This window comes from Leptonychotes weddellii, chromosome 8 (genome assembly GCF_054177405.1).
Source record: "Leptonychotes weddellii isolate Sample4059 chromosome 8, ASM5417740v2, whole genome shotgun sequence".
Taxonomy (NCBI): Eukaryota; Metazoa; Chordata; class Mammalia; order Carnivora; family Phocidae; genus Leptonychotes; species Leptonychotes weddellii.
In genome coordinates this window covers 42,006,628-42,020,876 of record NC_138376.1, presented here as the reverse complement: position 1 = coordinate 42,020,876, position 14,249 = coordinate 42,006,628, and the positions used below count along the sequence as shown (strand labels likewise).

At 37.1% G+C, this 14,249-nt stretch overlaps 1 protein-coding gene and 1 long non-coding RNA gene across 3 annotated transcripts in view; one reads left to right on the top strand and one right to left on the bottom strand.

Moving 5' to 3' along the window:
- LOC115943969 (uncharacterized) overlaps positions 1 to 8,563 on the top strand; it is a 43,670-nt gene extending 35,107 nt beyond the window's left edge. The window contains exon 6 of one of the 2 annotated variants that reach the window (XR_014147727.1): positions 8,027 to 8,563. This is a non-coding gene — a long non-coding RNA (uncharacterized LOC115943969). The remainder of the gene's footprint in view (positions 1 to 8,026) is intronic. The other variant, XR_014147726.1, reaches the window with a different exon arrangement.
- The window catches only part of SACK1B (scaffolding CK1 anchoring protein B), a 79,142-nt gene that overhangs the window by 28,085 nt on the left and 36,808 nt on the right, over positions 1 to 14,249 (bottom strand). The gene's annotated exons all lie outside the window — the stretch shown is intronic.

The following is a 14,249-nucleotide window of genomic DNA, read 5'->3' as shown; positions in this document are numbered from 1 at the left end:
AGCACATGAGAGGGGGGAGGGTCAGAGGGAGAAGCAGACTCCCTGCCGAGCAGGGAGACTGATGCGGGACTCGATCCAGGGACTCCAGGATCATGACCTGAGCCGAAGGCAGTCGCTTAACCAACTGAGCCACCCAGGCGCCCCAGAGTTGCATTCTTGAAATAAAAATGTATGCTACGTTCTGAATGTTGTCTAAAAAATTCTGACAATCCCCACGTTATTATCATTGGATTAAACTAGTATTGAATTCTACTTTCTCTCGATAGTCTATGTAGAGCCATATCTAAAGCCATTACGGGCAGAACCTTAGTCTGAAGGGTCTATTCCAAATGTATATAAAATCATTATGGGCGCTTTCCAATATATGCATAAGTTATATGAGATATGAAAATTACAGCTGGATTTTTTTCTTAAAAAGTATAGCTGAAAAGTGGTTGTTTGAAAAATCTATCTCATTAATTTAAAAATTAAAAATCAAGTAATCAAAATGAATTGTATGTTCATCCATGCTAAAATTCACAGAATATTTACATAAGACAGGTTTCAGAATGTTTAAAGGAGCTCTTTTCTTCGGTGGTAGAGCTGTACCTTAGAAATATTTCTCAGAATGGAAGAACTATACCTATTAAAGGAGTCAAAGCTACAAAAGTATAAACAGAATGGCTCAAGAGAGAAACTGCTTAGTTTCTAATAAAGAAACGAAGGGGAAAAAAGTGGAATGAGATAATAAGGAATTTGAGAGTGAATGAAATCACTGACTACAACTTCTATTAGTGGAATATCTTTTCTCAGCATCTTTGCTAGCATTTGCTAGGCACTTTTTTTTTTCCCCATGAAATGCCAAGAAGGTAATGCTCTCCACTGGGTCAACAAATGAGGTAGCAATGGCTGCCTTTTATTGCACAAATATCAAGTCCACTTACTTTTTTTCTTCCTCTAAATTTTGGTAAAGGAGAGCCTTAAATAAGTAGTGGTAATTTTTTTAACCCCTTGAGTGGATTTTCTTTCATAACGAGTTCTATATCACATCTGTTTAATGCCATTTCTTTGATAAAAATCATATGGTGACTCAAGCTAAATGTGTTACAACATTTATATTTGGTCCCTTTCCAAGCCATAATAAAAAACATGTTAGCTTTAGAAATTGAGATTCCTTCAATTTTTAATACATTCTCTGAAATTTGGTCAACACTATAGTGTTTAACAGGAATCCTGCACAGAATAGAAGAAATTCATTCATTTATCAAAGGCATAAATTAGGTCAATTCTGACCTCTGAAATTCTTTCAAACTCAGATTCTACGCTCCTTTTAAAAAAAACAAAAACTAAAACAAACACAAACTTCACAAAACACATCCCCTATGAAAATGTTACCAAGATTTCTATTTCCTTGGTCTCATGCCATCAGGAGGCTCTTTATGCTACAAGCTAACGAGATGTTAGGTATAGAAGTTGAAAGTAAAGATCTAATGAGAGCAAAGAGAGTAAGGAACTGAAGAGACACGGCACTCCCTTTATGAAAATGGTGACCAGTACTCAAAAGTGTTAGCCGCACAAACATTTTACTTTTATATTTTAGCAACATTTTAACAATGCTTTGGAATTTGATGGTTTTCCACTATAACATTTCTAAACAATTGAGATCAGTAAATACAATTACACTAAGAAAAATAACACATTCTTAAATACTATTTGGTTGAATAATGATAGGAACAATCTTTAGTTTAATTAAAAATATGGTAAGACTTATCTTGATAATGGCTGTACACTACAGAAACAACAACAAAAGAGGCTGGAATATGTTTTTTTCTCTTTTCTTTTTTTTTTTTTTTTTTACAGTTAACCAGCATTCAAGAAAGGGCACAGGGTAAAAATGGATACAAAGCACATATTAAAAAGTAGGCTTTCTCCATATAACTATAATGAGGTTTATATTTGATGGTACTGCTTACTCTAAATATGTTGCAGTAATAACATAAAATGTAAATGGGCACTTCATAAAACGGAATGAATTTTAATATATTCAAGAAAGGATGTCTAACCAAAAGGGTTCATGAATACATATTGGATGAAGGAGACTGCATCATACCTCCCGTACCTGTGGATGGATATTTCACCATGTCATTTAGTCATAGTATTTTACCAGGACTTAAAGATAATTCTTGGCAACATTATATCAAATCTCCATATTTTTAAAATCACCTAAGCAACTGTAGGAATAGTCAATAACTTGTTTTGCTTTGACAATGTAGTCTATAGTATAGACTTAGATTACTGAGTTCTGAGTCTAGGAAAATAAGGATGTTTTAAATATTTCAATTTAGATGATCAGACAGAATAGATTAAGTAGCAGCTCCATTCAGTCCATGCGATACCTATATGGAATCACTGTCACAGGTTCTGTTGCTTTTATCAGTTCTTAATAGCATAAATGACCCAGTTTATTTCTAAACTGATCCAGACATTCTGTAAGTTGTGGCCCTTTGAAAGTGCCACTTAAATGGAGTCTAGGTTCTCTGCAGTGATGGAACAGGGTGGGCAGCTGAAGCAAGATCGGACTCCACGTTTAGTCCCAACAGCATAGTCACACACACTGATGCCTTTACATTGCAGCCATGGGGGGACCCGTTTCCTGAGGAGTGGACTCCTGGCCATGTGGTCAGTATGAGAGCAGCTCCGACAGGCACGGCTGGAGCCCACAGTGACCCCCAACCGCTCCAATGCCCGACACTGTCTCTGCAGCAGTTCCGCTTCCCCTCTGTCCTTTCTTCACCCTCTTCCTCTTACCTTGAGTGGAAGCAGAGAAGACTTTACACTGAGTAAGCGGCATGACTTTAGCCAGCAGCTCCTCCTCATCTCTGCCTACTCTATTCTTGCTTCCACATGGCTCCTGCCTCTGGGATTCCTCCCCAGGCCTTGCCAGAACATCCTTCCCTTTCCTTACGGGTAATCAATTCTCCCTCCATCCTTTCTCCTCTCTCATTTTGCTTCTCTGTCCCTCTGCATATATATTTTTTCTTTGCTTCTCTTGACCCCTTGGCTTCTCCAGAGTTAGTTTTTGCCTCCCACGCCCACTTGGCCAACTTTGGCTTGCGTGATGTTCCCGTAGGTGGAGCTAAACTCTGGGTCTGACTATTGTTGGCCTCCCAGCTCTAGTGCTAATGTCATCTACAGTCTCATGTTCTGAATGTCTTAGTCTAATGTCTGGGCCAGAACCTCTTAAGCCCATCCATGAAACAAACACTAACGACTGAAATGGGCAGAGGTGGGGTCATGTCCATCTGTATATTTTTTATTTAAAACAAACAAACAAAACACTGTGTACTGAGCTCTCATTCTCTGCCAGGCACTGTGAGAGGTATTAAATTGGGGCCGGAGGGTGGGGGGTGGGAGGGTACCGTGGATGACTGTTTATCTTAAATTACCTCAGAAAAGTGTGGGGAGGCAATATCTAGGTTACAACAATATTCAATCTTTGGGCAATAGTACTTCTAGACAGACATGGTAGTATCTGTAAATTCACTTGACAGGGTGCCTTAGGACTTTTGGAAGATAATGCTATCCACTGCTTTAGAACAAATTTTTGTTTGTTCAGTGAACTTGTTGTTAACTGCCTTCATATCAACATATTTACTGATCATCACTCCCTAACACTGTTAAATATCTGAGAAGAACAACTACTTTGTAAAGTATTTTAGAAGAGAAATAGTCTTTCACTTATAATTTTTTTAAAACATTGACTCAGTACTTAATAACTGAACACTGAACAATATGTAAACAAAAACTTTAAACTACTTGTGATTAGTCATGGGAGCCTTAAAAAGCAAATATCTTGGCCAAATGGTGTGGGTGCAGGACATAATTTTCACTCTAACGAAGAACTCTTCCCTTAGTCCTACTAGATAAGGTTGACACTAATTCCTTAATGAGGAAGAGCTGGGCAGGGCTATCAGAACCTACTCTGTATGTGCATGATCTGTAAATATATGGAGTCATGATTCTAATATTTGCCTGGAAAATGAAACGTGAATATATAGAAAAATTCACAAAAATTTGAGTAAATGAAAGTGTAATATTTTGCTAGAATTAAATAGTATGCTTTTAACACATAAAAAAATAGATCAGTAGAAAGGAATGGAAAAAAAATAAAGAAGAATGAGTCAAAAATATATTCAAGATGCGTTTTGATAAAGGTGATTTTAGAACAGTTGAAGAAAAACAATGTATTACATTAATGGAGTTAGGAAATAAGAAAATAAAGAGTAATACTTCTATAGAAAATGATTAAAACCAATACACATATCCAATAAATGTATGAGAAGATGTACAAGACCTCAGTAACAGACAGGATTGCAAATTAAACTAGTTATTAGGTTTTACCTATCACCATGTCAAAAAATTGAAACGATTAACAACACACAATGTTGGCAGGTAAAGAGAGAAAACAGGTACTAATATGCAATCTCAGAGGGAGTACAAACTGAAATAATCTTCCAAGATGATAATCTGGCAATGTTCTTTACAGTTAATAGGTGACCAAACTATACCTTTTTACCATACCAGACCAATTCTCTGGACTTACCCTAAGGGGCAACATTACTCAAATGTAGAGATGTATGTATTTGCATGTTCAACACTGGATTCTCTATAATTACATAAATAACCTAAATGTCTGGAAAATAAAAGGGCATTGCAGTTACGGTACAATCATATAGTGGGGAAAAAAGTGGTGCAGATAAGCCAGATTCAAAGCAGTATGTAGGACAGAAACCCATTTACTGAAATATAGAGAAATATACATAGAAAAAAATCTACAACTATAATCACAAAATTATTTCAGGTTATTTTTATTGTCTTCTTTCCACCTCTGGTGTTGTATTTGTATTAATATTATGATAAGTAGAATTAGTTCCATTTTTTGGATTATCAAAATGTTTAAGTATTTATGAAATTAAATTATATAGATTTTACCTTACATAACTGGGAGTTCAGTCATTCTGAACAAATCGTTTTATCCTAAAGGCTGAAGTTAAAGAGTCCCTCAAGATTCCTGTGCATAGAAAGAAAATACAGTAAACCAGCACTCTAAAAAATTCTGTCTTAATGACAGTATTTATGAAATTTAAGTATTTATGAAGTTAATTATATAGATTTTACCTTATTTATGTATTTATGAAAGTATTTATGAAATTAAGTATATATGAAATTAAATTATATAGATTTTACCTTACATAACTGGAGTTCATTCTTTTTTTTTTTTTTTAAAGATTTTATTTATTTATTTATTTAAGAGAGAGAGAGAGAGAGAAACAGCATGAAAGGGGATAGGGTCAGAGGGAGAAGCAGGCTCCCCGCCGAGCCGGGAGCCCGATGCGGGACTCGATCCCAGGACTCTGGGATCATGACCTGAGCCGAAGGCAGTCGCTTAACCAACTGAGCCACCCAGGCGCCCTGGAGTTCAGTCATTCTGAACAAATCGTTTTATCCTAAAGGCTGAAGTTAAAGAGTCCCTCAAGATTCCTGTGCATAGAGAGAAAATACAGTAAACCAGCACTCTAAAAAATTCTGTCTTAATGAGACTTATTTCTGCCCGAGTGAACAATGGGTTACACGTATAAAAGGTTTTGGACATCACTAGTAAAGTAATAGAAGTAAAATGAAGAGAACAATCTTAAATCTTTTTTTTTTTTAATTTTATTTATTTATTTGACAGAGAGAGAGATAGCGAGAGCAGGAACACAAGCAGGGGGAGTGGGAGAGCGAGAAGGAGGCTTCCTGCCGAGTAGGGAGCCCGATGTGGGACTCCATCCCAGGACCCTGGGATCATGACCTGAGCCGAAGGCAGACGCTTAATGACTGAGCCACCCAGGCGCCCAAGAACAATCTTAAATCTTACTCTTATACAATATAAGGGAGGTCTGCCTAGAATTCTGCAGTCTTTTTATCTTAAGACAAACGCAAAAGTATTGGAAATTGTCAAAAGCAAGATGACTGTAATTAAGAAGGGCATGCGTAGCCTCTCCGATAACCAAGACAAACTAATTAGAATTCTCAGAAATACTATTATCACAAGAGAGTTGAAGACTCTCGGGATAGACCTGGACAATTCCCACTAATGCGTCCCTAGATAAGACAAAATTCCATCTAGGGATCAGACTTCCAAAATTTCTACTTCTGGAAGTTAGTAGAGTCAAAACAATGGAAATATGATCCAAAATTACTAAAAGTGAATTCATGATTTATAGACTCACATATGCCTCTGAAATAGAAATGTAGGTGCATTTGGGGACACGGTCTTCCAATTTCAGAGTCAACATCACGAAACACAATTACTCTGCTATCTCACAACATGCAGTTTGATTTCAGTGTCAGAAGCAAAGCACAGAGATACAGAAAACAATGTTCAATCCCAAAAGGCAATCCCTTTGCCATCAGTGAGATGAAATAAACAACTGTCCTGAAAGTGATTCAGGCAAATGGTGGCACAATCACATATTATGAATGCAAATAAAGTCAGTCTTATCCTCCCTAAATAAGAAAGACCCAAGGATGGGAAGACAGCTGACCTCTGAAGACTGGAAAAGGAGGCAGGAGAGGGACTCCTGAAAAAAAAAATACAGTCTCAAATTAGCTACTTGCCATACAAATGACACACCTGTCACTAAACAACATCAACCTGTCAGCGTTAAAGTGCTTAATTACCTTAAATTACTTCTTTATCAAGCTGGTTAATAAAAATGATCTGAATGTAAAATACTGACTTCTCTTCAAAGTCATTCCAAGGTAAAACTTAGTATCACCTCAACAGCGTGACTTCAACCAGCAACTGTTCCTTCTTTTGTTTCAGTATTAAAAGAACGGATAAACGAAGCAAGGCTATTTTTATAAGAACCTGTGTGTTATTTCATTAATTATCTCTATCATGGCAATGTTGTGTCACCACAGCCTTTTTAAAAGCTTCTTTCAGTGAGTATGTGATGTGTTACGTCTTCTTTCATTGGACAGGAAAGTCTTTAACATAATTGTTTCAGGGGATAAGACCATCACCTCTTTGCCTTATTGTAACAGGCTTTTACCATATTTGTTTCAAGTCATAATAATATACAATTTTTTATAAAGGTGAGCCACACTAAACCTGATACAATTTTGCTTACTGAGATACTGTGTTGAGTTAGGCATCTGCCAAATTCCCTAGTTCCTATGATGTTTCCAGTCTAGGAAAACATGGTTAATGTATTAAGAGGAGGGCAACAGATTTCAAGGATAACCTTAAAGAAAAAAAAGCAGGATCAATATAAATTATATTCTGAGACATTTATCATCTTTAACCTTCAGACTTGTTGTTTTTAGACTACTCAAGAATCCTGATTTGGCTAGATATATAGAGAGATCCCCAGTTCTTTCTACATATGTGTCCATAATAGCTTTTGTTGCCAGCAACTCAGCAAAGTTGACTCGTGTCAAAGAACAGTCATGTTCTATTGAAGAAATTTAAATTCTGACCTATGATGCCCTTTAATGTCTGAATACACAATTAACATTCTTTTGAATGGTGAGTATATCGGTGCCTGGTGTTATTTAGCAGTTACACATGTAAACAGAGTTCCTGTGGTCTTGCATCCGTATTTCCCAGCCATTCTTACTAAGTACAATGGGTGGTCTACCATGCTCACTTTTGGCATCTCTCACTTCCTTGTTAAAGGGACATATGTGAGGTTTACCACCATTTAGCTAGAAGCAGAGTCGGTTCAGCCTTCCTATGTCAAGCATTTTATTTACTATGTATATGTGTTACAGGTATTTATGCATATATTGTCAATGATATGTCCCTTTTTCTCCCCTTAGTCATCAATATTTACTTGATTAACAGAAAAGACAGAATCTGTAACACCAAAATTATTATTTTATAAATGCTTCATTTTGAGTATGTGAAAATATAAAAGGCAAATATGAAACAAAAGTGATATCAACCACTGACTCCTTTTTCAATAGTACTCTCATTTTTTCTGCCCTAATATTCTTCCAGAATAACAAACTCTCATCAAGGAAAAGCTGTCTTTACACATGGCGATTCCTACTGTGTCCGAGAAGAATGAACAGTCTGAAAAAGCCCCCAGAGATTCTGATACGCTGCCATGGTGGGATGAGGTTGGGAGTGCCTCACTCTCTTCCGATCACTCCACCCCACTGAAAGGCAATGATTTAAAGATAGATAAATTCTACGTTCTTGCTTTCAAGTTGCCTTGTAATTTACATGAGGATACTAAGAGCTGCAAAGCCCCACCATTAAGCTGAAGTATGCTATAATAATAATTACATTAATAACTTCATGTACATAATTACATTTTGCACACAAGTACACATTTTCACAAAATTCTAGTCAATTTTAAATGTGATACTGCATTTTATAATCATTCATAAACTGTGTATCATGGAATAAACTATTTTAACCTGTTTCATGTATAGGTTTTATTTTTGTCTGTTTATACCTGAATCATTTCATTATGAATCATTTCATTATGATTAAAAAGTGTGCTCTGGGTCATTTGGCCCCTGGAGCTCAACTTATCTTCAGTCACCAATGAACCCTTGAAAAGCATTCAATTTGGCAATTTCCACTAGCTTTTGAACCAACTACTGACAGAACCAGGTAGAGTGCTGGAATACTGTGTATTTTGATTCAGGCACAGAGTTGCCGCATTTACTACTACATCCTAAAATCACAGTGTAAATCATATTTGCTTGTGGTTTTTAAAATGCTTAAGAGAGAAATATTTAGGAAAACCTGGAACCTATTCTCTCATTCACATAAATGCTGTACATAAGGTCTGTTTAAAATACAATAATAAGGCCTCCCTGATTTCTACTTTATCCATTTATACCACTAATCCTGGATTTCACAACCCATCAGCACTTGTTCTAGTCATCATTTTGATTTAAGCAAGATGCTGGACATTTACTATGTGCTCAGAATTTTAAAGTATACCTTTAAAATTTCTTGAGGGCTTCCAAGTCTAGTTGGAGAAACAGAGGCATAAACAAAGATGTGGATCACGGCATGAGTAAGTGCTACAAAGATGTGCACGTGAGCATGGAAGGCAATACTGAACTAACGTGGGAAGTTCAGGAAATGCTTAGCAGAGAAGACATGTTAATTAAAACTTGAAGGTTAAGAAGAAATTAGCAGGAAGGAACACTGCAGGAGAACAGACAGATAAGAGGTTCTCAAAACAGTATGGGCAAGAGACCACGCAAGCCTGAAGTAGAGCAGATGGCACTGGGGACAGAAGAGATAAAACCAATTTGGCATACGTTGGTGAGACAATCAACAGGTCTTGATAAAAATTTTAAATGGGGGTAAAAGAAGGTATATGGGAGAGGGAAGAGTTAACAAAAACGGATTTCAAGGTTACTATTTCCAATGCATGTTAAGATGGTGATACCATTATCCTAGTGAGAAAATACAAATGCAATATCCAATTCGTAAGAAGGGTAGAGATAAAGAGTTCAGTTGGGCAAATACTAAGTTTGGGGTGCAGGAGGCACTCAGATGGAAATGTCCAGAAGACAGTGATTGTGAACTAATGATAGGCAGCAATTCATTCTTTCTGCTTCTGTCCCAATTCTCAACAAGTAACAAATGACCTACAAGACCAGCCATCTCCAAACAAGTAACAAATGACCTACAAGACCAGCCATCTCCATGTTTGAGTCTCCGCACAAAGTATAGCGAATACCCGAGCCTGCTTCCCACCTGAACACAGCTAGTGATGAGTCTCCCAAGGATTCCTATTATTCCTGCAGAGTCTTGGGGTTGGCAGAAAATTCTTTTCTGAGCTATAGGCCGCTTTGGAGGAGAAGAGCAACTGAGGACAGCAATAGGCTAGTTGGAAAATGCCAGAACCTTCTTGTTCATCTCCGGCATTAATTCCCAGGGGATATACACAGAAATCCATGTTGGTTCCTTGGAAATGCTACTTAAGCAAAAAAAAAAAAAAAAAAGTAGCTAAAACATCCAAAGGGGTAGGGAGAACATGACAGAACATTAGCCACTCTAAGAAAGGCCAACCTGAATAGAAAAAGGAAAAGTATGTAAGGGATAGCATGATTTTGAGAATGTCTGATAAGGCTGGGTAAAAATGTATACTAATTCAGATATTTTTCCAGGTCTTCTCTTTGGCACAGACAATTGTTTTACTTGATTACACTACAACACTGAAATTGGACAGGCATTATTTCTATTTTATACATGCCTAATCCCTCCCTGCTTGCCAAAAGCATTGCTGTGAACTGAGCTGCTCAATTCTTCTTCGGTCGGATATCTTAGTGTTACTTCCATGTCTTTTTTACTGTCATATTATCCTACTAGTCCAGGAAAAAAAAAAAAAAAGTTACTAAGAAGTTCCAGAATATAAATCTACCAAACAAAAGCTTAAACTCTTTGACCTGAATTTGACAGCTAACTTAACAGTTAGGTTTTTGTGTTCTTTTGTATTTTTCCAGACATCTGCAGAATTTTTCAGATGGAAATTATTAGGATTTCTGTCAAAAGTTCTAAGAAAATTTCCTTAACCCTCTGCCCCTCTATTCTATTCATAGAGAACGCAATATTACATAAGTAAATGCCAGAAATTTTGACTTTACTTAAGAGCTTTCTATTTATAAGATTTAAACTACCCAGAATACATAATAATGCAATCAAGGCTTTCATTATCAGCAACATTATAAATATTATTTTAGATTAATCATGGTACCCATAGCTGTGTCCCATCTGTGGGACTATCTACTATCCAGATGTTACTGTTGTGGTTTTCTCATTAGGTCACGTAGCAGGTTACTGTCACACCAGTGTAGAAGCAGAATTAGCAGGTAAAGCTATCCCAGGTCTGTTAGAGGGTAGTAAGTAGCCTAAAGGGTCTGAGGGAGAGGACATGCGAAGGAACGGATGCAGTGTTGAACAGAAAATTAAATGAAGTATTAATAACAACAGAGAAGACTCAAGTGAAGAAAATACAGAGACAACTTTGAACTAAATACTAACAGTCAGGATGGCATCAAATGTATTTTTATATTATTTTGCATTTCCTATTTTTTCCAGCTGAATCTAGGCTTGACTATAATATTCAATTGTGCTTAATTTTTAACAGATATACTTGATTTTTACTAAAGAGAAGTTCCTTCCAAGGATCCTGGCTAACATACACAGTAATTTTCCTGATAGTTGTAGAAATGTGACTTTAGGGCGCCTGGGTGGCTCAGTTGGTTAAGCGACTGCCTTCGGCTCAGGTCATGATCCTGGAGTCCCTGGATCGATTCCCGCATCGGGCTCCCTGCTCAGCGGGGGGTCTGCTTCTCCCTCTGACCCTCTTCCCTCTTGTGCTGTCTCTCACTCTCTCTCTCAAATAAATAAAATCTTTAAAAAAAAAAAAAAAGAAATGTGACTTTAAGTACCAAAATATGTTTGTTGCTTTGTCCTATCAATTTTAAATGGAAAACATTCTTACATAGAGAACAATCTTCCTTGACTTTTCAAGCATAGTATACCGAATATAATTTAAATCTGGAATTATTTAAAGATTTCTAAGACAATGGCAATTTATTTTTTTTAATGTATAAACAGTTATTTTAATTTAATAAACAGTTAAATGTACCATAATCATAAGAATATCGCAGAAGAGCCATAGTTTGGATCACTGGTCTCCCTTTTCACAGGGAGATAATAAATGTTCATAAGTCGAAAACAACTGGGTATAAGTCTCAGGACTGCCTGCCTGCCTTCCCCCCCTCCTTTTTTTATTTCTTATCTTCTGTCTTTTGGATGTGTTATAGGGTACTTGCAGAATTCTTATAAAGGGATTCATTGTTTGCCTATCATAATATAGAGTAAATATTTTCAATGTCAATAAATATACATGATATATATATAATCTTAAAGCAATCAAAAATACTATTAGTGCTAATAAATGAATTCAGCAATGGTACAGGATAAAAAAAATTACGGTGAAAATGTATATTTATTGACAATGGCAATTTAGAAGGTTGTTGACAGCGCCAGTCACTACATTTTAGGGCCTTAACTGCTAAGGCTCATGGTATTCTTGTGTCTGCTTCCTACTGTTTTTCTCTTGCTATCAAGATATCAAACTAATCTTTCCTCTTCTTGTCAGTATGGCTCCTTGTATTCTAATTTAGTAGTTGTAATCTGATCTGGGTTGGGAAAGATTAGGGAGTTTATTTTAATTGTGTGTGAAATAAAGATAAATAGGCTCTGGAGGACGACCAGGTGGTGCGCTGCACCAAAAAGCTGTAGTTTATGGTCATGTCTATACTGGCTATTTTAGGGCTGATTCATTGATTTCTTGGTTCTCTGAATCATTCTAGATGCTATAAACAGGCAGCCGAATCTTGAAAGGCAACACGTTAGGCATATACTTTTGGTTTAAGCAATTGATAAAGTATTTTTTTTTAAAGATTTTATTTATTTATTTGAGAGAGAGAGAGAGAGAGAATGAGAGAGAGAGAGCACATGAGAGGGGGGAGGGTCAGAGGGAGAAGCAGACTCCCCGCCGAGCAGGGAGCCCGATGCGGGACTCGATCCCGGGACTCCAGGATCATGACCTGAGCCGAAGGCAGTCGCTTAACCAACTGAGCCACCCGGGTGCCCAAGCAATTGATAAAGTATTTTAACCAAAGATTTTTTAAAAAATATGCCACGTTATCAGTTATTGGTTTTAAAACCCATTTTCTCTAATTTAGTTGAAGTGTCTCTCAATAGAAACAACCATTATACACAATACATACAACCACACAACGTTAAAACTATGAATGTAAACTTCACATGCTCGCTGTTAGAACAGGTGTTGCTTTGGTTATGTGAGTGTGTATTAACATTCTCTGATGAAACAACTGTGTTTGAACACATACTGCTTGTGAAAGTAAAAGCCAGAACCACAAACTGGCACATCTACCTGAGGAAAGAAAAGGTACACATATGTTACAAAGGCAGTCTCAAGGAAGTAAAAAGACGTATAATAGAATTTTATGCAAGGCTAAAATGAGAAGGACTGAAGGGACCTTTTACCCTCCCCTTTACCTTCCCAAGAATAGGCTTGCTCCAGTCAAACCAAAACTTGTTCTCTCCCAGCTCAGGAGTGATCATTTCTTCAATAGCTCTTTGTAATGCTCATTCTCACCCTTCCAGTATTTGGAAATTACTGTTGTTATTGTTTTCCCAGATCCCTTCTGAGTTACAAAGTCTACAACAATAGAGTATGTGTAATCCTTTGGCTGTAAGTCATAGAGAGGTTCCAGTCTTCCATCTACCATGTGTATCAGCTGCTAATCTTGGTCAAATTACTTAACTTCTTGAAATCTCAGTTTATCTGAAAAAATGGAAAAATAAAACATACCTATGGTGTTTTTGAGGATCCAATGAAATACTCTTTTAGTCACAGGGCAGCAGACCTAGCACATGGTAAAAGCGAAGTCGGCAGAACTACAATTCAGAGCCAGTCTGGATCAAGAGTCCATGCCTGAAGCTGCCACGTACACTTGCATGTTCTGAACTTTCTTTCTCTCCGAAAGGAAAATGTCAAATTTGTCCCTGCTCATTTCTAATACATTTCTGGCCAAACAAAACCATTCTCCACTAGAATCCTAAATTTCAAGGGCCTGTACCCCTTCCAAACTTAAGGAAGAGGCTTTGTATTTTATTCCAGTCAAAAACAAAAATGTTAATTCAAACACCAGATGGTTGAGGACAAACCCCCGTAGAGTTCTGTTTCTTAGTTTCCCTAAGATGACACATATTCTTTTTTTTTTTTTTTAAAGATTTTATTTATTTATTTGAGAGAGAGAGAATGAGAGACAGAGAGCATGAGAGGGAGGAGGGTCAGAGGGAGAAGCAGACTCCCTGCCGAGCAGGGAGCCCGATGCGGGACTCGATCCCAGGACTCCAGGATCACGACCTGAGCCACCCAGGCGCCCCAGATTACACATATTCTTAATTAAAATCTCTTCAAGTATGTTCTCTCAAATATTAGACACCTGCATAAACCAGATTATATCTGTCCATTATTTTTTTGGTATATGTGTTTGTTTTTTTTTTTTAAAGATTTTATTTATTTATTTGACAGAGAGATAGCGAGAGCAGGAACACAAGCAGGGGGAGTGGGAGAGGGAGAAGCGGGCTTCCTGCCGAGCAGGGAGCCCGATGTGGGACTCGATCCCAGGACCCTGGGATCATGACC